The sequence below is a fragment of the Canis aureus genome, chromosome 6 (genome assembly GCF_053574225.1).
Source record: "Canis aureus isolate CA01 chromosome 6, VMU_Caureus_v.1.0, whole genome shotgun sequence".
Classification (NCBI taxonomy): domain Eukaryota; kingdom Metazoa; phylum Chordata; class Mammalia; order Carnivora; family Canidae; genus Canis; species Canis aureus.
The window spans coordinates 33884439-33907230 of NC_135616.1; the positions used below are offsets into that span (position 1 = coordinate 33884439).

The window sequence follows — 22792 nt, forward strand, 5'->3', positions numbered from 1 at the left end:
GGCGACTTTCCAGTGCTCCCCACTTGTTCTTCAGGCTACATATGCCAGGAGAAGCTTGGAGAAGGAGGTGAAAGAGAATCTCATGACCTTGTCTAATTGCTTCTGGGTAGACACGTGGCTGCCCTACTGAGATCTCCCATGCTTATGTGTTGGGGTGCAGGTGGGCAATGAGAGACAAAAGGACCTTCAGAGAGGGGATGCTTTAAGCTACTTTCACACAGTAAGAGACAAAGTTTTCCCATTTTCTGCTTATCCTAATGGTGGTCTGGGATACAGAAAAGCTTCAAAAATTAAGAAGACTCACACAAGGCCTCATGGGGAAAAAAAAAAAGCACATAATGAAAAGAGGCAATTTTTAAAAGTCACAATCAGAGGAGAGAGATACTGAGCTTGCAATTATGTGCCAGAGAAAGTTGAACTGGGAAGGGCCTGAATTCACAGGAGGGAAGTACCCAGCTAAGGACGCCACTAATGAATTCAAAAGGCTGTTCTTGCTTCGAAATGTCAGAGAATAAGAACCAGTTAAATCTTATAAGGGGAAACACAAAAAACCTCAGTGACTAATGATGACAATGATATTTTGAGTCATTTAGATATTGACTTAGAGGACTTTTTTATTGGAATAAAAAAAACCATAAATGCTTGCTTCTCGGGTTAATAGATTTGGGTTAAAAATCCCTATGAAGGTTCTATAAATCAAATAATTGTTTAATCTCTAAGGTAAAGAATTAAAACCCTTGGATAGACTGACCTCAGTGAAGGGCAGCCAATGCACAGAGTCATTACACTGAGGAAAAGAGATCGTGAAGTAAGGTTATTGTATAGAGTAATTCAGAAATAAGATAGTGACATTTTGTGCCTTCTGAAAGCACTGGCTCCCTGAAATCCCAAATGCCTAGAATATGCTACCTCAGGTAAAATACAAGCAGAAAAGCTCCAGAGTAGTTTTCAGAGGACCAGTTCCATTCTGAAAAATGATTCACTAAGTGAAAATTGATCTCTTTAGTCTTAGACATTGCTGTTGTTCCCATGAAGGAACAAGACAGAGAAGTTAAACAACATGAAGATGCATGACCATTCTTCCCAAAAACCTTGAGCTTTATTTTCCAGGGTTCCCAGCTATTCTTTTCTGCTCTATTTATCTCATCTCCGGGGAACCTTCCCCAAATACCTAAGGTACACAGCTACCTGTGAGAAACAGTCCCTCTCCACTATTAAATTGTGCTTTGGGGAAATGCTATGTTTAAAGACATTCACATTGAGGTATAACTAAACAAAATAGGTGCAAACAGTATTCCAACAAGTGGAAAACTTTTGTAAGGTTGAGGAATAAAGCTGTAATGGGGGGTTTCAGATAGGAACCATTAGGTAGGGCTGATTTGTGGTACCTGTATCTGAAATCCCACTAGCATTTACATGTTCTCCTGTCCTCTATGACAGGCTAGCTCCCTTCCCAGTTCCTGAGAGGCCCATTTTAAATTTGAATGGGGTAAATGAGTTCAGCCATAATAGCCCCTCAAGGCATGTTCACAGATTTAAAAAACTTTCTCTGATTAAGAATAAAGTCACGGGAACTGAAGACTATTGGATGCAAAGCATGCCTAGGCACAATTAGGGAGGAGAAAATTGGAAAATTAAGCAAAATGGTAATAGAACTCAGCAAGACATTTCAGATTACGGATAAAGTTAAAACAAACAGGAGGAAAAAAGTCGAAAAGGGAAACTGCTGGGAAGTGATTGTAGCTCTGAATTTGACAAAAATGACTCAAATCCAAGAAGCCAACTCTACTGCCTTCAATTTGAAATTTCCAGCCACAGCCCAGAGAGTGATTTAGCAAGGAGAAAGATACCCAACTGGACCAAAAAGGGTGCGTAGGGACCAAAAATGGTAGATGTTAAGATCAGTTTGTATCCAGGTGCTCCAACAAGTCATATGCAAGTCAGGAGCCAAGTTGAGGGCAGGTTCTAAACCCAAAAGGAGACACAAAGCACTGAACCAGCTGGCATCACAGGAATTGAATACACAAAGTTCTTTTGTTCTCTTCCCTTCTGAGATGACATCCATTTGAGACCAATGACCTTTAAGTTCTTCCTGATGTAATACCACTATTGGTCCTATGATCTCTGAGTTAGGCTGTTGCTGAAAATAAAAATGAACAAATGGAACTCTTGGTTACTGGAGGATGAGAAAGGCAGAAGAGTCCCTGATCCTCACTGACAGTTGTTGTGCCCAAGATTGCGAATCCGAGAAACCACCAAGGAGCCGACACCAATGCAAACACATGAGGGTTTATTTACAAGCTCGAGCTTGGGTCCAAGTATACCCGACACAGTGGAGCAGGGACTTGGACCCTGAGGTGGGTTTCAGCTGAGTTTTATGGGCTGGTCTAGGGGACCTCCAGAAGGGGTGGAGGAATTTCTCAAGTTCTGTATACATTCTGATATGGGGCTTTCAAGGGAATTGAGTTCTGTTCTCATTCTGATATGGGACTTCCTGCCATGGGCGTTGAGCTCTGTTCTCAGTCTAATATGGGGCTTCCTGCCACTGGCTTGGGCTCTGTTATTCTAATATGGGGCTTTCTAGGACGTTAAGCTGTAAGCTGGTTTTTTTTTCCTGTAACTGAAGTAATGTAAATTTCAGCTCTTATTCAGAGGGGCCTGGGATGGCTGTACTTGTGCTAACGCTGAACTTAAAGTGGAATGGCCTTAATTTTCTCGGCCTCCACAGCAGTAACTAACACTGCAACAGCACACTAAAATCTATCCCATAAGTATTTTTGAGTGTCTATTACAGCCACCATCCTAGGGCTATAAAGATGGGCGAGCAAAAATTAAAAAAAAAAATGACATAAGAGTGACTCCCTCTATTTCAGTCCAAAACAAGCTTTAGGGGGAGATTTAAATACAGCATTACAGGAGGACACAAGGATGGGTTACTTCTGAGTAAAGGAGATGAAGAATAGTTTCAGGAGAGTGATTAAAAAGATGATGGGGAGAGTAAGCCTCATCATGCTCTCATTTCTTCTGTTCTCACCCTTCTTCCTCCTCTCCTCCTTTTATTAAAAAAAAAAGCTATCGGGAACCCTAGGTGGCACAGCGGTTTAGCGCCTGCCTTTGGCCCAGGGCGTGATCCTGGAGACCCAGGATCGAATCCCACGTCGGGCTCCTGGTGCATGGAGCCTGCTTCTCCCTCTGCCTGTGTCTCTGCCTCTCTCTCTCTCTCTCTCTCTGTGACTATCATAAATAAATTTAAAAAAAAAAAAAAAAAAAAAAAGCTATCGACTTAAAGAGGGTGCACATTATGAATAAAGGATATACTATGGGATCTTCTAATTAGTGTCATTTCCCATCATTTTGTATCAAATAGAAGGAATAAATAAGAAATTCAGTATCTGTGTTTTATTTTAATCTAAAGGCATTTTATATCAAGAATACCTCAATCTAAAAATTCATCAATTCTACAAAGACAGTGACTTTGGGTAAAGCAACTGTGATTTTGAAGGGATCTGAATGATTATCACAACCCTGGACTTCAGAGGCAGTGTTTTCTGAAAACAAAAGCAAACAAGTAAATAAATAAAAGGAAAACCTAGCAGAGTGCCTCTAAACTGCTGCTCAGCATGTTCAGCCTGCTTACCTAGCCAAGCATTCCTTGCATCAGGCCCCCTATTGGTTTTATTTAACAAGAGAAGTACTTCTATTCAGTTTGGCATGCCTTTAGTGATTGTTGGTTTAAGGGGAATTCAACAGAACCAGCAGGATGGACTGCTCACAGTCCTGATTCAATGTTGTAAGATTAAAGAGTTAATACTGAAAAAACAACATCTTCAGAAAAAAATCCATTATTTTTAACCAAATTGACAGTTGTATATTTCTTCCATTTTTTAAATTGCTTCATTTAAAGGGAAAATGCTTATGGACATTATTAAGGATATTGTTTATCATAACAGCATGTAATTTACAGAAAAGAGTATACAAACACTTTGAAAGCTGGATCATTTTTTACCTGAAAAATAGTAAAACTAATTATATCATAATTGAAATTACTAAGCATTTTTTAAATGCAGTCTTTCTACTATCCTCCTTTAATATCTTCCTTTCCTGTTCCTGCTACATTCGTTTTCTTTTAGATACTCTAATTACTCCATTTACCTTATTGGTGAATGAGGGGCCCTTCACCCAAAACAGTGTGAGATTGCTGAACACATGACACCCAACACTGGACAGATGATAGTGGCAGCAGTTTACTAGAGAGGAGGACACTGCACTCTCTCTAAAGAACCAAGGAGAGTAGGGAGGTGTGGTGAGGTGAAGCTTTTTTTTTTTTTAAAGATTTTATTTATTTCTGAGAGACAGAAAGAGAGAAAGAGAGAGGCAGAGACATAGGCAGAGAGAGAAGCAGGCTCCATGCAGGGAGCCTTATGTGGGACTTGATCCCAGGACTCCAGGATCATGCCCTGGGCCAAAGGCAGGCATTAAACCACTGAGCCACCCAGGTGTCCCAAAGCATTTATTTACCAGCAGGAACTGTGGTAGTCAGGCTCTGTAATATTCAGAGGGTGGAGTGCAGCTGGGCTAGCTGAATTCCAGGTAAAAAGTCTTTCTCACTGGGTGGGTGATAACAGGTAAAGGTAAGGAAACTCATGGCTGAGTTTTGTGACCCCACGAAACCCCCCAAACTCAAGACAACACATGGAATTTTTAAGTCTTGCCATACACATTTCTACATGTGTATCCTTTGGCTGCCCATGGTTCCCGGGCACTGTACATTTGAAGCTTGACCTTCTAAGAGAATGTGTCATGCTCTGATACCAGAGTTTTATTACTTGTAAAACTAAATTTTCCTTCATTTTCAAGGGGAAATGTATAAAAAATTCTCATGAAGGTAGTAGTTTGCTATCTTACCTATGCAATTCATAAGGGAATAACTTCTAGTGCTTTAAAAATTACACATATCCTGGCATTCCCACTCCAGAAATTCTGATAGCCTTGAGATATGCCCACAGTTGTGTCTCAACAAAATACCCCTACATCCCTCCTACAGTAATTGATAGACACCATAGTCAGAAAAATCAGTGAAGATACAGTGGAACACTACCACCAGTCAAGTGGATCTAATTGATATGTATAGAATACTTTATCCAATGACAGCTGAAAACACCATTCTTCTCCAGTGCAAATGGAAGATTTGCCAATATAGACCATATTCAGGGCAATAAAACATACCTAAACAAGTTTAAAAGAATACATATTATACCAGAGTATGTTCTCATATTGCAACGGAATTAAACTATAGTCAATAACAGAAAGAGGGATGGAAAATCTCAAAGTATATGCGGATTAAACATCACACTTCCAAATGATGCATAGGTAAAAGAAGTCTCAAGATAAATTTAAATATATTCTGAACTAAACAAAAATGAAAGTACACCTTATTGAAAAGTGGGAGATGTAATGAAAGTGGTGCTTAGAGGGAAATTAGCACTGAAAAAAAAGAAAAAAAGCTCTAAAATCAATAATTTAAGACTCCACCTTAGAAAAATAAAGGAATAGAAGTAATATAAGTCTAAAGCAAGTAGAAGAAAATAAAAATCAGAGAAGAAATTAAAAGAGGATGTCAGTAGAGAAAAATCAGTGAAACAAAAGTCATTTCTTGAAAAACACTAATAAAATCTATACACAGGCAGCTTGTGTGGCTCAGTGGTTTAGCACTGCCTTCAGCCCAGAGCCTGATCCTGGACACCTGGGATCGAACCCAGGTCAGGCTCCCTGCATGGAGCCTGCTTTTCCCTCTGCCTGTGTCTCTGTCTCTCTCTGTCTTTGTCTCTATCTCTCTCTCTGTCTCTCATGAATAAATAAATAAAATCTTAAAAAAAAAAATCTATACACTTCTAGCCAGGCTAATCAAGAAAACAATAGAAATGATAAAAATTATTAACATCAGAAATAAAAGAGAGGTTTTTTTTTTATTTTTAAAATTTTTATTTATTTATGATAGTCACAGAGAGAGAGAGAGAGAGAGAGGGGCAGAGACATAGGCAGAGGGAGAAGCAGGCTCCATGCACCGGGAGCCCGACGTGGGATTCGATCTTGGGTCTCCAGGATCGAGCCCTGGGCCAAAGGCAGGCGCTAAACCGCTGCGCCACCCAGGGATCCCGAGAGGTTTTTTTTTAATTCCATAAACACTGAAGGAATAATTAACTGTCTACCCACAAATTGTATACAAGTTTCCTTTGTCTATATTGGCAAATCTTCCATGTCTTTCCAACTGTAAGACATCAACTACCAAGACTTAACAAAAACAACAAAATAACCTGAATAGCTCTATATGAATTAAAGAGATTGAATCCATAATTAATAACCTTCCAAAAAAGGGAGCACCAGCTTAAGATGGTTTCACTGGTGAATTCTACCAAGTATTTTAGGAAGAAATGTTATAATATCTCTATATTTTATTCTTTTCCATAAGATAGAAACAGAGAACATTTTATAATTCATTCTGTGAAATCAGTTTTACTATAATACCAAAACCAGTTCAAGACACTACAAAAAAGGAAAGCTATAGACCAATATCTCTCCAGACCACAGATATAAAAATTATCAACAAAACATTATCAAATTGTACCAAAAAATGTGTAAAGGAATTATATGTTTGACCAATGAGATTTGCTCCAGACAAGCAGAACTGCTTCTACATTCAAAAGTCAGTTAATTTAATCAATTGCATCAGCATGCTAACAAAGAAAAAATTCATATGAGCAAATCATTTGACACAGAAAAAACATTTGACAAAATTTAATAACATTCATGATAAAAACTCTCAGTAAACTAGGAATAGAGGGGCCTTTTGTAACTTGATAAAGAACATCTGAAAGAAACCTAACATATTGGATGAGAAAAAACTGGATGTTTTTTTCCCCCTAAGACCAGGAACTAGGTAAGGATGTTTGCTTCTACCACTCCTATTTAAAATTGTACTAGAAGTCCTAGCTAGTACAATAAGACAAGGTAAATAAAATATATATAGATTAGAAAGAAAGAAACGTATTTGCACATAACATGATTATCTATACAGAAAATCCCACTGAGGGGCACCTGGGTGGCTCTGCGGTTGAGCAACTGCCTTCGGCTTAGGGCGTGATCCTGGAGTCCCAGGATGGAGTCCCACATCAGGCTCCCTGAATGGAGCCTGCTTCTCCCTCTGCCTGTGTCTCTGCCTCTCTCTCTCTGTGTCTCTCATGAATAAATAAATAAAATCTTAAAAAAAAAAAAAAAAAGAAAAAATACCACTGAACTAAGGAAAAAATCTCTGGGAAGTAGCAATTGTAGCAATTTTTAACAAGGTTGCACAATACAAGGTCAATAAACAAAATGCAATGGCTTTCCTATATAACAGCAATTAACAATTTAGGAGAAAATATTTACAAAACATATATCTGATAAAGTACTTGTATCTAAACTGCAAATATTTCTAAAATTCAGCAACAAAAACACAAGCAACCCAATTTACAAATGAGCAAAAGTTTGAACCCTAAGGTAAACTATAGATGCTGGGTGATAATGTTAATATAGGTTTATCTTTGGCAAATAATGTACCATTCTGATAAGCAATATTAATAACAGTGGTGGCTATGCATATGTAGTATCAAAGGATACATGGGAAATCTCTGTACCTTTCCCTTACTTCTTTTGTAAATCTAAAACTGCTCTTAAAAAAAGTGACCTGGGACACTTAGGTGGCTCAGTCATATAAGCAGCTGCCTTAGGCTCAGGTTATGATCTCAGGGTTCAGGGATCAAGCCCTGAGTCTAGGCTCCCTTCCAGTGGGGAGTCCGCTTCTCCCTCTCTCTCTGCCACTCCTTCTACTTGACAGCTCTCTCTATGTAAAATAAAGTTTTAAAAAATTTAAGTCTTTAAAAAATGGGCAAAAGATCTGAATAGATACTTCACAAAGAAGATACACAGATAGCAAATAAGAATCTGGAAAGACGTTCAATACCATCTATCATTAGTGACTTTCAAATAATGCAACAATGAGATACCACTACACACACCTATTAGAATGGCTAACCTCACCCTTCTCAAAAAAGACAGTGCCAAATTCTACCCAGAATTCTGAGCAAGAGGAATTCCCATTCATTGCTGATGGAAATGCAAAATGATGCTGCCATTTTGGAAGACAGTTTGGCAGCTTCCTAGCAATGTAAACATAGTCTTACCATGTGCTCCAGCAATTATGTCCCTAGATATTTTTCCAATTGAGTTGAAAACTATGTCCGCATAAAAACCTGTACATGAATGAGTAGAGTACTTTTACTCATAACAGCAAAAAAACTGGCAAAAACCAAAATACCCTTAAATAGGTGAGTGGATAAACAAACTGTATTATATACATACAATGAAATTTTATTCACAATAAAAAGAAATGAGCTATCAGGTCACAAACAATCAAACAAAAAGCCTGGAAGAACCATCTTTGGTTATGGTGACTTTCTCTATTGTTTATTTTCTATTCCAATAAGTTACATTCCTGTCTTTATTATTTCCTTATCTCTAATTATTTGGGAGCTGATTTTCTCCTTTTTCTGTTTCTTACAATGAAATCATAGAACATTTATTTTACTTTTCTTTTCTAATATAAATCTTTAAATTTATCAGTTTCTCTCTTTCTCACTGCTCAAGTTGTATCCCACAAATCTTGTTTTGTTGTGTTTGAAAGCATGTGTGGCCAGGTACTCAGATGAGGACCTAGACTATCCTACCCAGTAAGCCACCTATGGACAGTATGAGGGAAATCTAGAATCTCTAGGAGAGAGATGAGTATTAAATAGAGCCTTAGGAGCCAGTTTTCGTGACAGGAACTTTGCTTCTCTACTAACCCTCCGTTTGTAAATTTTCTCAGGAAACAAAAACAACCAGAATCCTGGAGCAGTTCTTTGCAAGAGAGATGAATTTAGACTATCAACTCAGGAAATCAGAATGCAAGGGGTGAACTGTAGTCAATTATTATGGAGGGCTTCCCTGAGCTCACCATATCCTCTTCTCAGGACTGAGTTTCTCATTACTCAGCTGCTGGAAAGGCTGTTGCTAAAGGCTCACAGCTGTATTGCTCAATGGAAACTGCCTTCAGACAATGGGACTGCTTTACATTCCCTGAATTTGTGCCTTCTCCCCTGGGGCAGCCTGTATTCTGTATTGGTTGATACAGGGGTGCACAGCCCTAGACCTTCTCTCAATTCAGACCAACTCTGTAGTGTCAACCCCATGACACTGGTTGATGCTGCCTTATGACTACATCACAATTCAATTTCCCCACTGAACAATCCTATTTATCTCATGCATGGAAGTATTGTTCCCTAACAGTATAAGCAAATAAGTCACCTTCACATAAGTCTTAGAATCTTACCTGACCTACGTCAGTAAGTCATACTTCAATAAGAGCTCAAATTTTAAAAAGGAAAACAATGATATCTGATTATAAAAGAGTAGCTTATATCATACTAATTAAGAATAACTACATTACCAAGTATACATTATTTCAGAAAAATATAGGATCAATGATATTATCCTACCAAGGAACATGACCTAAATAGAAGGATCTAAGGACTCTTAATTGGTATGCGTATTAAATATTTATTTGAACATGCTACGTGTGTAAAGGACACCATTAAAGTCAGCACTGTGTGTTAATTGGTGAAGCTGGGTAACTTTCTCTAGGACACTGATAAAATTCAATTTCTTGCTCTGAACAAGCTTCTAGAATCTAAGTTCTTCTGTAGCTGTCACCTTATATAAAGCTCCCTAAGCTTGGACTATTGTCCCAAAGCACTTCCTCATTTATAGTAAATTTTCTGTTTTGTGGACAAAGTCACCCTGGCCTTTGTTGGAACTGACAGCTGTGGGGCTTTTGGGCCAAATGTCATTTTGCTTGTGGGCTAACAAACGAAGACTGGGAGCTATATAAAAAAGCTGTTCTGTTTCAGGCTAAGGTTCAGAACACTCAGCAACTCTTGTCATCACAGGAACCTTCTGTGTTCCAAAGTACACTGCCCCAGTTACATTGGAAATGCAGTGAGCCAGAGGCAAACATGGACAATTAGCAAGTTTTCTTTGATTACATCACATTTCTGGTTTTGCTCATTTACGTTTTTTGTGGAGCTACTTCTTTCTAAATACTCATTGTCTTGATGATGTTCTTGTTTGCTCCACAGCCTCTCACCAAGACTCTGGACTTTTCACTTTCTGCCTTTCTCTCAGATGCCAATTCTACTTACTTAGTTTATAGCAATGATTTGCACTTTATAATAAAAGTGCAGCATATGACCAAGAAATGATAGTTGGTCATGACCATGTGGTACAAGTGGGACAAATCAGTATATCCTGCCTCTGACCCCTTTGTTCAGAGAGGGATAGAATGCAGAAGGACCCGGCACCTATCAATTCTGGATAGCAAAGAGCAACCTTTTTCAGCTAGAATGATTTATCATGGAATTGCAGGGAGAACGTCTTTGAGCAGGGAAGAGCCAAGAGGCTCCAAGCCCCATAATGGAGGGTAGAAGGAGGTACAGGAATTAGAGCCCTATTGTTCTGAAAGGGCAAAGAAGTAACTGTAAGTAACACAAATGTTAGTTGCTTCCTGGAGAATTGTCTCATGTTGTCTTCAAGGGAAATGAATGTTTTCTATTATGTAAGGGGCCTAGGTTATGTGTGACAGAGTTCTAGTCAGGGAATTTGGTAATGTGTTGTCTGAACTATGAAAAGACCCACATTTAAATTTAATCATAGGTCTAGAGCAATCTGCCTCAGAATCAATTGGCCTATGGTTAATCTAAGGGACATTTTGGGTTTATAAAACCCAGAAATGTATTAAGAAACCAAACCGCTCCTTTGTGAGGTTAGGCTTTTGGATGTACAACTAAATGAGGAAACTGGGGAGAATTTCATCCATATACTTTCCATAATTCTACTATAGCACCATCAGGGACTTGCCTTTCCCTCCAAGAAAGTTTATCGTATGTCATCATCTTGGCCTGAAGGCTTGATCTATCCCAGTATACCATGTTTTGTTGTCTGCTTCAGAAAAACAAAAACAAAAGTGTAGATCCTTCAAGCGTATTACAGTAGTAATAACCTTGGGTTATTTATTAGAGGCTAAGTGTCCTACCTCCTTGAGAGATCCTGGAGAAGATACTTGATATAAGAAATAGCATAAATTCTGTAGTTTTACAAAGATTTTCCTTCTTCATCTGGGTCCAAAGGAAAAAGAAGGTTATAAAATGCTGTGTAAAGTATGATTACAAATGTATTTGTAACATTACATAGTCATAGGAAAACACTAGGAGATTCATGAACATAGAAGCTATCTCAAAATATCTAAATTTAAGCTCCTGGAAACTCCCCCTCCTACTATATAGGTGCATATATATACATATGCACACACACCTATAAATAGTTATATAGATACAAACCTATGAATTATAAAAATATATGCAATCTACACTATTAAATAGTACCTTATATGGTCTAATATGTAAACTATATAAAGATATAATCCACAGCCCACTTTCTCACAGGTTAATGGCAACTCTCCTTACACATTTTAGGCCAAAATACTTGAAGTCAACCTTTTCTGTGTTCTTTTTTTTTTTTTTAATTTTTTTATGATAGTCACACAGAGAGGGAGAGAGAGAGAGAGAGTCAGAGACACAGGCAGAGGGAGAAGCAGGCTCCATGCACCGGGAGCCCGACGTGGGATTCGATCCTGGGTCTCCAGGATAACGCCATGAGCCAAAGGCAGGTGCCAAACCGCTGCGCCACCCAGGGATCCCTGTGTTCTCTTTCTTATTCTTGACATCTAAACAATCAAAGAATATTGCTGTCACAGAATTCAAATTATCAGGATATGACCTAATTTCAGAATCTCTACCATTACAATCCTCTCCTTACTCCTACGTGAACCCCCCAAACTGCTCTTTCAGCTTAAATTCTTGTTTATTTGCCTATTCCCAAGTAATCAGAGGGATCTTTTTCTCAGCCTGAAAACTTGTAGGACCATACAGAGATAGCCTAGGTTAATCTAACTTAGATAATGGCTTTACAAATTCATTTATGTCTTTTGAGAATGAGCCTCTATTCAGTCTTACCCTAGTGTTCCATCAATGGGCCATGGCACTGATAGTTCAAGAGAGGGCAACTCCATTTTTACTCATTTTATAAAGTGGGAGTTCAACAACTTAGAGGACGTTGTTTGAAACTCACTGCTCTGATCTAATGCACTTGATCCAACAAACTGATGGTCTTATGTGGCCCAGAAATGTGCCTTCAGCCCTAGCCTAGACAGTTTTCAAACAGACATCCCAACAAACGGAGAACCCTTGGAGTAAAAGACTTCAAGATAATTGCCTTGACTGATCACACCCTGAGATCTCTGCACTCAGAACTGGGCTAATGTGTGACTGAGAGCTATCTTAGGAATCAGCATCTCTTACTAGTGTGAACTAAGAAGTTTTACAAAATTTATTTTTTAATAATATCTATTCATTTGTGTGAAGTCACCATGGTGACTCAAATAGGTTACAGCTGGTTGTGGAATGAAGAACAGTCTATACTCTTGTGATCTATCATAATAATAATAGCAATAATAATAACAATAAAATAATGCAGGCTATTGTACAAACACTTGGGAATGTCTGACCAGGGCTGTCTGTTACTCAAGAGGAAGGATGGGGAATCACGCCCAAGATGTCAATAAAATAGTTAAAGAGGGTGGGATACTTGGGTGGCTCAGCGGTTGAGCATTTGGGGCATGATCCAGGAGTCCCAGGATCAAGTCCCACATTGCGATCCCTGCACGGACCCTGCTTCTCCCTCTGCCTATGTCTCTGCCTCTCTCTCTCTCTCTCTCTCTCTCTCTTTCTCTGTGTATTATGAATAAATACATAAAATATTTAAAAAATAGTCTACTGGGATCTAAGTCTCTAGGCCCATTTAAATAGACGTAATGCTAAGAAGATAAGGGTTCTCTAATTTATATCCGAAAGGGACCTTTCAGATAATTTAGTCCAATATTCTCATTTAAATGATGAGGAATATGAGGCCTAAAAGGGCAAACTAACTTTTTCAAGTTTATCCCACTAATTAGAGATAGAATAGTGCCTGGAATCAAACTCTCAGGTTTCAGTGTTTTCTTTTTTTCTTTTTTTTTTTAGTGTTTTCTTTACTAACCAATATAGTAAGATTTGGAAGGAATTTAGTTATGAGTGGTATTTTATAACAAATTCCTATGGGTTCCAATTATAATTTTACCCTGTAGTCCCATCTTATAAATCCACGACCCCTCATATAACAGTATTCAAATAAAATACATACATAACTTCAATCAACTGTTTCAGAAATCTTTTTCAATTTAAAAGCTTCTTTATATCTACTATTTATATATATTTATTTCTTACATAAGTAGGCAGACAATAAATCTAAAATATCAAATATTTATTTTTGGTATTCTGGTTCTTTTCTAATAATCTTAAGTCTAATTTCTTTTTTAAGATTTTATTTATTTATTCCTGAGAGACAGAGACAGAGAAAGAGAGCCAGAGACATGGGCAAAGGGAGAAGCAAACTCCCCATGGGGATCCTGATGCAAGACTCACTCCTAGGACCCAGGGACCATGACCTGGGACAAAGGCAGATGCTCAACCACTGAGCCACCCAGGTGTCCCTTAAGTCTAGTTTCTAAATCAGTTCAGTCCATCCAGCATTTTCCATTATATGATTGCTATGTTTCAAGTTTTCTTTAGGCCAATCTCATTTCTCTCGCCTTCTCAATCTATTATGGAAGTACCCTTTTGTACAATCAAAAGCCTGAGGTGGTATATCTAAGCTTGGATTCTGGGTGATTTGGGGTGAATTCAAGGGTGATGTGGTGTTGGCCTGTTGGTTACACATAGCTGTGCTTCCACAGGGAGTATCCAGAGATTCAATCACACCAATGTAGATAGAAAGAATGCTAGAGACAAGCCAAATATATGGGTGCTAGTGGACCCATTCCACTTCCAGGATGGAAGACAGAAGCTAGAAAAGAAAAGTAGCTTCAAAACAGTGGGTCATAGGAGGTGGAGCAAGAGCTCACACATCCTTTTTCTATGAGTAGTAGTGGGGAGATCATAAGTGAATTGCGCTAGTTATTACCTCTGTTTTACAAAATATTTCTACTTCTCTTCTCCTACTCCCTTGGATGTGGGCAGAGTATCACTTCTTGTAAAAAAAAAAAAAATAACTGTGCACTTCATCATGTTCCCATTGGCAGCCTGTTTGATCACAGAAGCATATGTTGTTTGGAAGCCTCTATCAGCCTGAGGGACTAAAATGAACATAGCTCCCCTTCCCTCATCCCTACCTGGTAACTTCCACTGGATGTGTAGCTCAGATGATAAACAGACATTTATTGTTTCAAACTAGCAGGTTCTGGGGCTGTTTGTTATCTTAATGTAAGCTCCCCTATCTGAAATGATATACCTACATGGTTTGGACACTGCATGCTCAGATTCTTTTCCATGGGTAAAGAAGAATAAAACTTTCTCTACATTCGTCTGGTAGCAAGCTGTCCTTATTCAGACCTTTGCACCAGGATCTAGTGGAACAGAAAGTGAAGTGGAAAGTGGAAACTCAATGAGTGAGGTCAGACAGACGGATGAATAATAGGAGGATTCATTTAGGGGAAGTCAATCAGACTTGGGATGGTATTAGAGTAGCCACTTCTATCTCCATGAAAAGATCTAGATCACCCCTCAGGAAGATGATCTCCAGAGGATGTCTCTCAGAAGCTGGTTCAAGGGTCAGTGCTAGCCACTGGGAAGGTATCTGATTAATATATTTCCACGTGGAAAACACTCAGGATTCTGGAACCCCTCTTTCTCACTCCCACTTTCTGATACTTTATTTCTATCAGTGTTTTCTGTTTCAAGGCACAAACAGGGAAGACTACGAGAATTATTTTTTAAAAAGAAAAAAAGAAAAATAATTTTCCCCAAATCTTCCCAACCTCCTAAAGGAAAAGACTGACTTTCAGTCAAGATACAAGGGTCTTCCTGGTCATAGAACTGACAAGCTAATTTATCTCACTCTGCCTTTACTTAATTCAATTACTTAGAAGATATACTTAAGTTACTGTTAAGACTTGAGACGTAACATTCTTTGACTCTAAGCCATTGTATTACTCACTACTCTTGGTAACCAAGTCAGTGATGTTACATATTTGCAGAGTCCCTAGAATATTTTTTACTCTAATTTTGAAGAAGAATTGAAAAAGGGCTAATGTCAAAAATTGTTTATGTTTTCAAAAAATCTAAAATGAAAAACTCAATCAACATAAAAGCCTCTGTAGTACTTTAAATTGTGCTGTTCTTCTGAGCCTTCTTTACACAGCAGTTTGGATTGCCCCCTAAGGAACTATAATTGACAAAAAGCAAACTACATTTAGAATAATGATTAGAGTTACTAATATGCAATATTATGATTCCATCAAGCTCTATCTTTGGCGGTTAATTGGAAAGGCACCAAAGGATTCAAGTAAAGTCAGCTTTGCTTTAACAAATTTAAAATTTTCAAGAATTAAGGATAGGGCCTAAACCATATTTTCAAATGTACCATCTAATCACCAGGTTTGTGGAACCATCACACCTCCATCTGAATTTGGGATACATTATGCATAATATAAAAACCCAAGATAGGGCTTCTCTAGTACTTTTGCCTTATCAGAATATTTTCTTTTCTTTTTTTTTTTTTTGTCATACTCAGTAATTACCTTTAATAAAGTATCTTTGATATTTTGGAGAATCTAAGAGACTGGAATTTCCTTGTCTCTCACAGATTTGATGACTGCTAGACTAAGCAATCAAACATTCGTTTATGCATGGAAATCCTGGGGTGAAATGTAAGTATTATTCTTTCTGATTTGCAAAGCCTAAATTCCTCTTAAAGTAGACCCTGAGGTAAAGTTTATATACAGAAAGCAGAAATTATGCATGGTGGATTCAAGCAAGGGAAAAGGAAAACTCAATGTGAGAGTACATTGTTTAGCCACTACTATGAATAGTGGATGCTCTATCCCACAGATCCCTAAAAAATCTAAAAACAAACAAACAAACAAACAACAACATGTTTAGGACTTTTCCATGCAGGGAAAAAAGAAGGAAATATTTATTCATCATCTCCCATCTTCTATAATTGAAAAGTTACCATATATGGGATACTTACAACTTTGCACTTCTGGGTCATTCATGCATCAGTTCAGACGTGAGTAGATTCCTATGGATGTCTTATAATACAACTTAAGAGAAGCTCTGGGTCAAGAAACAAGAGAACTTGAGGACTTTTAGGTTGCCCTTGTATGAAGTTATTTGAAGACCATGTGGAATTTATTATTAAAACAATGGCTGAAATGAGTTAAAGCCACAAAGGTTTGAAGTGATGCAGAAAAAGCACCCAACACAGTGGAGCCCAGGCACTACTCAGATATGTTAATACCCTCCACTAAATTCAGCACAGCAAAATATCACATTCAAGATGGGAGCCAGTCACATGCTCTTCATATAATTAATACAAGGGAATTAGTAAAAAAAACGGCAGTCCTCACTGTAGCATCTTAATCCTGAAGTTTTATTGATGTTTATCATCTCCACCCTCCCTCAATTATTCTAGAATTCCTTCACCCTTTACCAAGACTTACACTGGTCTAAGTGGCTAGCTTAGAATGTGATCTGAATTTCATGCATGAGTCCTTAATTGCCTTGCTTTATTGGATTCAAATGCTGCAACTGCCCATTAACGGTTACTGAAAATGGGGGCACCGAGCAATGTCATAGTGAATCCTAGGTTCCCCTTATACAGCTGGAATTCTAGCTGCTCACAGTGCTTAAAATGGATTACTGCCACCTATACAAGAACTTGATTTTTTTGGCTTGGTTTCTCCCAGCATGAGAAGCCTATAGAGACCATGTGATACTTCTAGCTTCAAGTTCTTTAGAACCCATCTTGTATCCTCTAGAAGAGTATTTCACCCAAGAAGATTTAGCATTTGTAATCTGGAAGAGTCTAAGTTTACAGAAATAGAAAAACTTCTACAAGTGAGTGACTGAAAATGAGGGTGAGGGGAGTTAATTCTGCTTCTGTCGTTTGGTTTCCAGGTCTATGTATTCTAGTTATCAGGGATACAGCTCCATATGAGAGATCTCAATTCCACAGCAGCATCTTCCACTACCTATTCTAGTATCTAAAGGACAGCCAATATTGAGCTTTTCAGAGATGCCAGTTATGTCCACATGAGCACACTCATCACTGCCTAGATGAAAGCAGTGTTCTGGGAACCAGCAAGAGAACTAAGTCAGCTGATGGGTTCTCCAATCTCACACAATTAATTCATGACAACATACTTCCTGAGCCTTCTGACCACTTCTTCATAATAGGCTTTACAGTTTCTATATCATCTCCATTCCATTAGCTATATAAGCAGTTATCATGTCCCAGCTTCAAAGATCTACGTAGTAAGTACTGGGACCAGAAAATCTTGCCAGAATATTGAATCTCAAGACAGTGATGGGTGTTCACATGCCAAGCCCTCACCTAACCAGTGAAAGACTCTACAAATTCACTTTCATCCATGTTTTACCAATTACCTCTAGGGTATATTAGCCAAGACTTTACAATGATTCTGTGTGTAAGCTCTATTCCCAAAGAGCCGCAGCTCATTTCCTACTTGGGGTATACGGAGTCCTGACCCTGGTATTTGGCATAAAGGCAATATAGTGGAGGCAGGGGTAGATCTTCTAGTCAGCAAGCACCGTTTTGAAGGCACCTGCCTTAGGTGAGTATCTACAAGATCACTAAGCAAAAGTAATATGTTCTCTATCAAGGGAAGGGAGATGCTTCTGTTGGCACACACATAAAAATCAGGGAGCTTTTAAGAATCTCAGGTTTATCTAACAACTATTCTTGGGCAGCCTGGTTGGCTCAGTGGTTTAGTGCTACCTTCAGCCCAGGGCGTGATCCTGGAGACCTGGGATCGAGTCTCACGTTGGGCTCCCTGCATGGAGCGTGCTTCTCCCTCTGCCTGTGTCTCTGCCTCTCTCTCTCTCTCTGTGTCTCTCATGAATAAATAAATAAAATAAAATAAAATAAAATAAAATAAAATAAAATAAAATAAAATAAAACAACTATTCTCATTCTAGGTTTTAGGTCTCAAGGTTTTTTTGTTTGTTTTTGTTTTTGTTTTCTTTTTAGGTCTCTAACTCTGACATAGGGAACCTGTCACAGTTGCACACTGAGTTTCCTTGGCAGATCTACCATGCTTAAAATTAAATACTGGGACTCATTTTTAGCCCAGTTCTACCAGATACTGGAGACAGAAGGGCTTTCTGTAACTCTTCAACAGAAACACTGTGGTTTCATAGCTTTCTTTGAGTTGATAGGTTTCTCACTGAGTCTATCATTTTCTCTTGTTACAGTTTTTCACAGCACTTAACAAATTCTGATTTATTTCATAATCCTTAAAATTGAAGTTTCTGCCATATGGTTTAATGGCCCAGGTATCATACAACCAAATGCCTCACATCCTACATGTCTATTATCACAATTAAGCAAAGATAAGAATCAATAGATATGATACTACATGTCATGAGTTAATTTCTAACCCCATTCCTGGTACTAATGTTATTAGTCTGGGTTTTTGCCAGAACAGGCATGAAACAAAGATCTGTGAATGGGTATAATATCTGAGAAAGTAATTCAAAGGAGCAGGAGTAAAGGACAGAGAGACTAAAACATAAAAGAGGCAAAGTCAATGCAGAAATATGTAATCACTAAGAATGCTAAGAACTGACTACCCAGTCCAGTGAGATATAACATTTGAGAATCATGAACTAATCCTGATGACCACCTGCTTCTGTAAATAAGTTTTATTGGAACATAGCCATGCTCATCCATTTGCTGTGTATGGTTGCTTTCATTACAATATATGCTTGAGTAGTTGTTGCAGAGACTGCATGATTCTAAACATATTTATTATCTGGCCTTTTACAGAAAAGAAAAATGTTTGTTGACCCCTGAGCTATAGAATCCAAACAGAAGAGGGTAAGATGAATGCCATCTGATTATCATATATAGAAAACAGATGCCATAGAAGAAAGAGATGAATGAAAGGCAAACTACTCAGGGAGAGGTCTACCTGAGGCTGGGAATGTAAGAAGTTGGATAAGTGGAAAAGAGGAGAGAAGGATGCTTTTACAAATAGTCTAAGAAGAAGCAAGAGTCTATATTAAATAATAAACACGGATTTGTAAGAATAGCTGGCTTATGTTAGGTAGTAGTAACATGTAAGTTGATCAGGGATTTGGGTTCAGATTTTTGAGCTTAGTACTCTTCATTTTATGTTCCAGTGTAAACCACCCATGCTTTTTCCTTTTTAAATTTAAACTCAGGCTCATACTTTATAAGGTTAGAAAAAGCATATATAAACTGAGTCTCTGCTATCTGAATGATCTTGGGCAATGTACTTAACATTTCTGAGCTTCACTGTGTAACATTCCTGTATCCTAGGATGCTTGTAAGTAATAAAATAATGTTGAGTACATAAAATATTGGCAGAATGTCTGTTCATAGTAAGGTACTGAGTCAGGAAGAGTTCTTAAGCTGAAAATCACAAAAATCAGAAAAGAAATTTATTAAGGGATATTAACTATCACATAAAGATCAGAATGTCACACTTTGAATCCATGTATTCGGGAACGACATGGCTTCACTATGGATTGACTCCAGCAAAGATGCTGCAGTACTGCTGGTGGGCACAGACCACTGACACCGATGAAGGTGTCAGCAGAACTACTGCTGCTGGCCCTGGAAACTATATGTCTCTAAAGCTGCCCGCACCAAAAGGTGGTTCTGCTGGGTGCATGCTTCCTCTGATGACTCAGTCCCAAATCAAAGTCTTGTGAAACATCATCCAATTAGCAGAGTTCAAACGCTGCATTCCAGATTTAAAGGAAGCTGACTAGTGAGATTTAAGGCTTCTTCATTAGGCAAACATCAATGCTAAAGAAGAAAATTCCCCTAAATCCTGAGATTCTTCTTGAGGTGATAAATAAGCAGAAAACAAGACAAACGTCCAACAGAAGGCTCAGTATTTGTTTCGTTCTCACTTCTCAGATACTTATAAAACTTGATAGCCTTCCCTCCTGCTAATACAATAGAATTCCCCATAGTGGAAGTTTCAGTGATTCATAGTTATAAACTTGCAGTCCATCAGACTTTTTAGCTTCCTCTCCTGAAACCATAGATTATGAGAAATAAATACCAATGAATGATATATGGAAAAATCAAATTACACAACAGATGTTGAATTTTAAATGTAGTGTGGGGTTTTCTCAGTCTTTAATTCCACAAAACTATAACCAGGAAAGGAAGTTCAAAGCCAGTGTTGACTTCAGCTACAGCATCATAATACTGATCCCTCCCCACTCAAATCCCTCTAACATTTAGCTGAATTGTCACAGAGGCATGAATTAATGAGAACTTAACAACCACTCTTCCAATAGAGGCTAACAGGCCCACTACCCACTAAATTGTGTAAATAACACAATGCTAATAGGAGTATTTAAGATCTCAAATTTCCGTTTACTCAATTTTTACAAAAATTTTTCATAATTATCAGATAGCGGATCAGGAGATTTGTGTTCCATTTTGGCTCAAATCACCTCCAGATGACAATAAGTTTGGGACTTGAGGCAAATTATTTAACAATCCTACTTATGCATTCTCTTCATTTTTAAAACTGAAAAATAGAGATTTATTAGCTTCCAATATTTGATCCCATACCCATTAAAAATTGCATGCATTGGTGATTTTTTTATTAAATGTACAAGGAAACAGCTTGACAAGTATAAAATATGTGGCCAACCAATGATAAACAAAAGATGTAGAAATACTTCAGTAGATAATAAACTGGCTAGCTTGAGTGTAAGTAAACAAAGATAACCTAATTCCTGTAACACAGGTTACTAACTATGGGCTGTTCTGAGTGCAGAGTAGGGGCAGTGTCCCTCTGTCATCTAACTTACTTTCTCTTTACCAAATGCTAACTAATGGCCATATTTTGGACTAGCAGAAGTGAAAGCTTGAGATGAGACCTGGCTTCCACTTTGTGGGTAACACTATAGAAAATGAGGTAGTGGCTTTTCTCCCTCCTTCCACAGACTTTTCATACAATGAATCCTTAGCAATTTGGGGAGAGCAGGGACATTAATTTCAGACTGGGTTGACCTTTTCCCTTGTGTTTCTTTAATGTATACTTTCCTTCTATCAAACTTGGAATTTTCTAGCGGTAAAGACAGGTTTTCTTAGCTTTTATTTTTTTTCATTTTTTAAGGGTTATTGTCTCCAGGAAATTGAATATAAAGTCTATGCTTTTGAAGAACTACTGTGTACTCTCCATAATTTAATGCATTACCATTTACCAGTTTGATTTAAAAAATATATCCATTTGTTAGGTCCAAGACTTTTATGCATGAAAGAGAAAAATTGGTCCCCCTTTTAAATGAAAGCACATGCTAACTGAAACACTGTATGAAACATCTGTATAATGTACAATACAGAATCATAAGAGTGTGATGGGAAATTCAGACAAGACAATACGAACTTTTTAAAAGACTTGTCATCACCTCATAGCAAATCTAAGGAGTTACAGCACAGTAAGTCTATATTTATAATATACATGAGTTAATGGAAAGACATTATTATCTTCTCATTAGTAGAGTAACTTCATGGAAAAGCAATATGATATACAGTGTGCTTCTTCCATTAGCTCATCAGTAAAAGATGTTTGGTGGGCACTTTCTTCCAAAATGACCACCCTGGTGAACCTGAGATAATTAACCTTTTCTTCTCCTCTTGAGAAGTCACCATTCTCTCCTCCTTTACCAGGGGAGGGAGGCTACCCAGGACATCCTTCTGTGCTGTCACAGGCAAGGTGGGCTTTTAATTCATTTTCTGGCTCATTTGTGGTTTAGTCCATATTTAGTTGTATTTTCTGTCCTGAAACTGTAACTCCTTCATTAGTCTGCTGGATGCTGAAACACAATAAAATGGCCTCCACAGCTTTCTGCCCTGAATATCACCTCTAAAACAAAATATAAGTGGAGGTGATTTCTCTCTTCAATAGAAAATGTAACTGGAGATGAAACCAAGTCTGCTCTGCATGGTTTTTATGTGCATGTGGTTTCCAGGGAAACCTCGCCCTGATATTTCTAAATGTTAGGATAGTAACTGGTACCCCTTAGATTCTGCCTTTGAACAACTTAAAAATGTTCATGGCATCAAGGAAAGAGGGGTAAGAGCTATTGAAAAAGGACAGAAGTTGCTTTTAAAATGAAATTCCATTTTTAAAGATACATTTTAAATTACATTGTAAAGAGGCAGAAAGTGAGAGATTCTAAAAATCTAAAATTTAAGTGAGGGGATGAAAAAGAGGTCCCTTTATGTGAATAAACAAGTAAATCTTTATTTCAGGGTAGCTTTTCAGACTTCAGAGTAAGACAGTAAGATGTTTCAAATATCTGAGTATCTCTATTCTACATGAGGGAGAGTCACAGAAGATGGGAGTAGCAGGTATATGACCCTGGTAAAGAAATGTATTTATTGGGATGCCTGGGTGGCTCAGAGGTTGAATGTCTGCCTTCAGCTCTAGACCTGATCTCAGGGTCTGGAATCAAGTCCCACATCGGGCTCCTTGCAGGGAGCCTGCTTT

At 38.0% G+C, this 22792-nt stretch overlaps 1 long non-coding RNA gene across 1 annotated transcript in view; it reads left to right on the plus strand.

The window, feature by feature from the left end:
• The window catches only part of LOC144315688 (uncharacterized), a 44796-nt gene that overhangs the window by 16836 nt on the left and 5168 nt on the right, over positions 1-22792 (plus strand). Inside the window, exons 2-3 of the long non-coding RNA XR_013381463.1 lie at positions 15868-15931; positions 19075-19125. This is a non-coding gene — a long non-coding RNA (uncharacterized LOC144315688). The remainder of the gene's footprint in view (positions 1-15867; positions 15932-19074; positions 19126-22792) is intronic.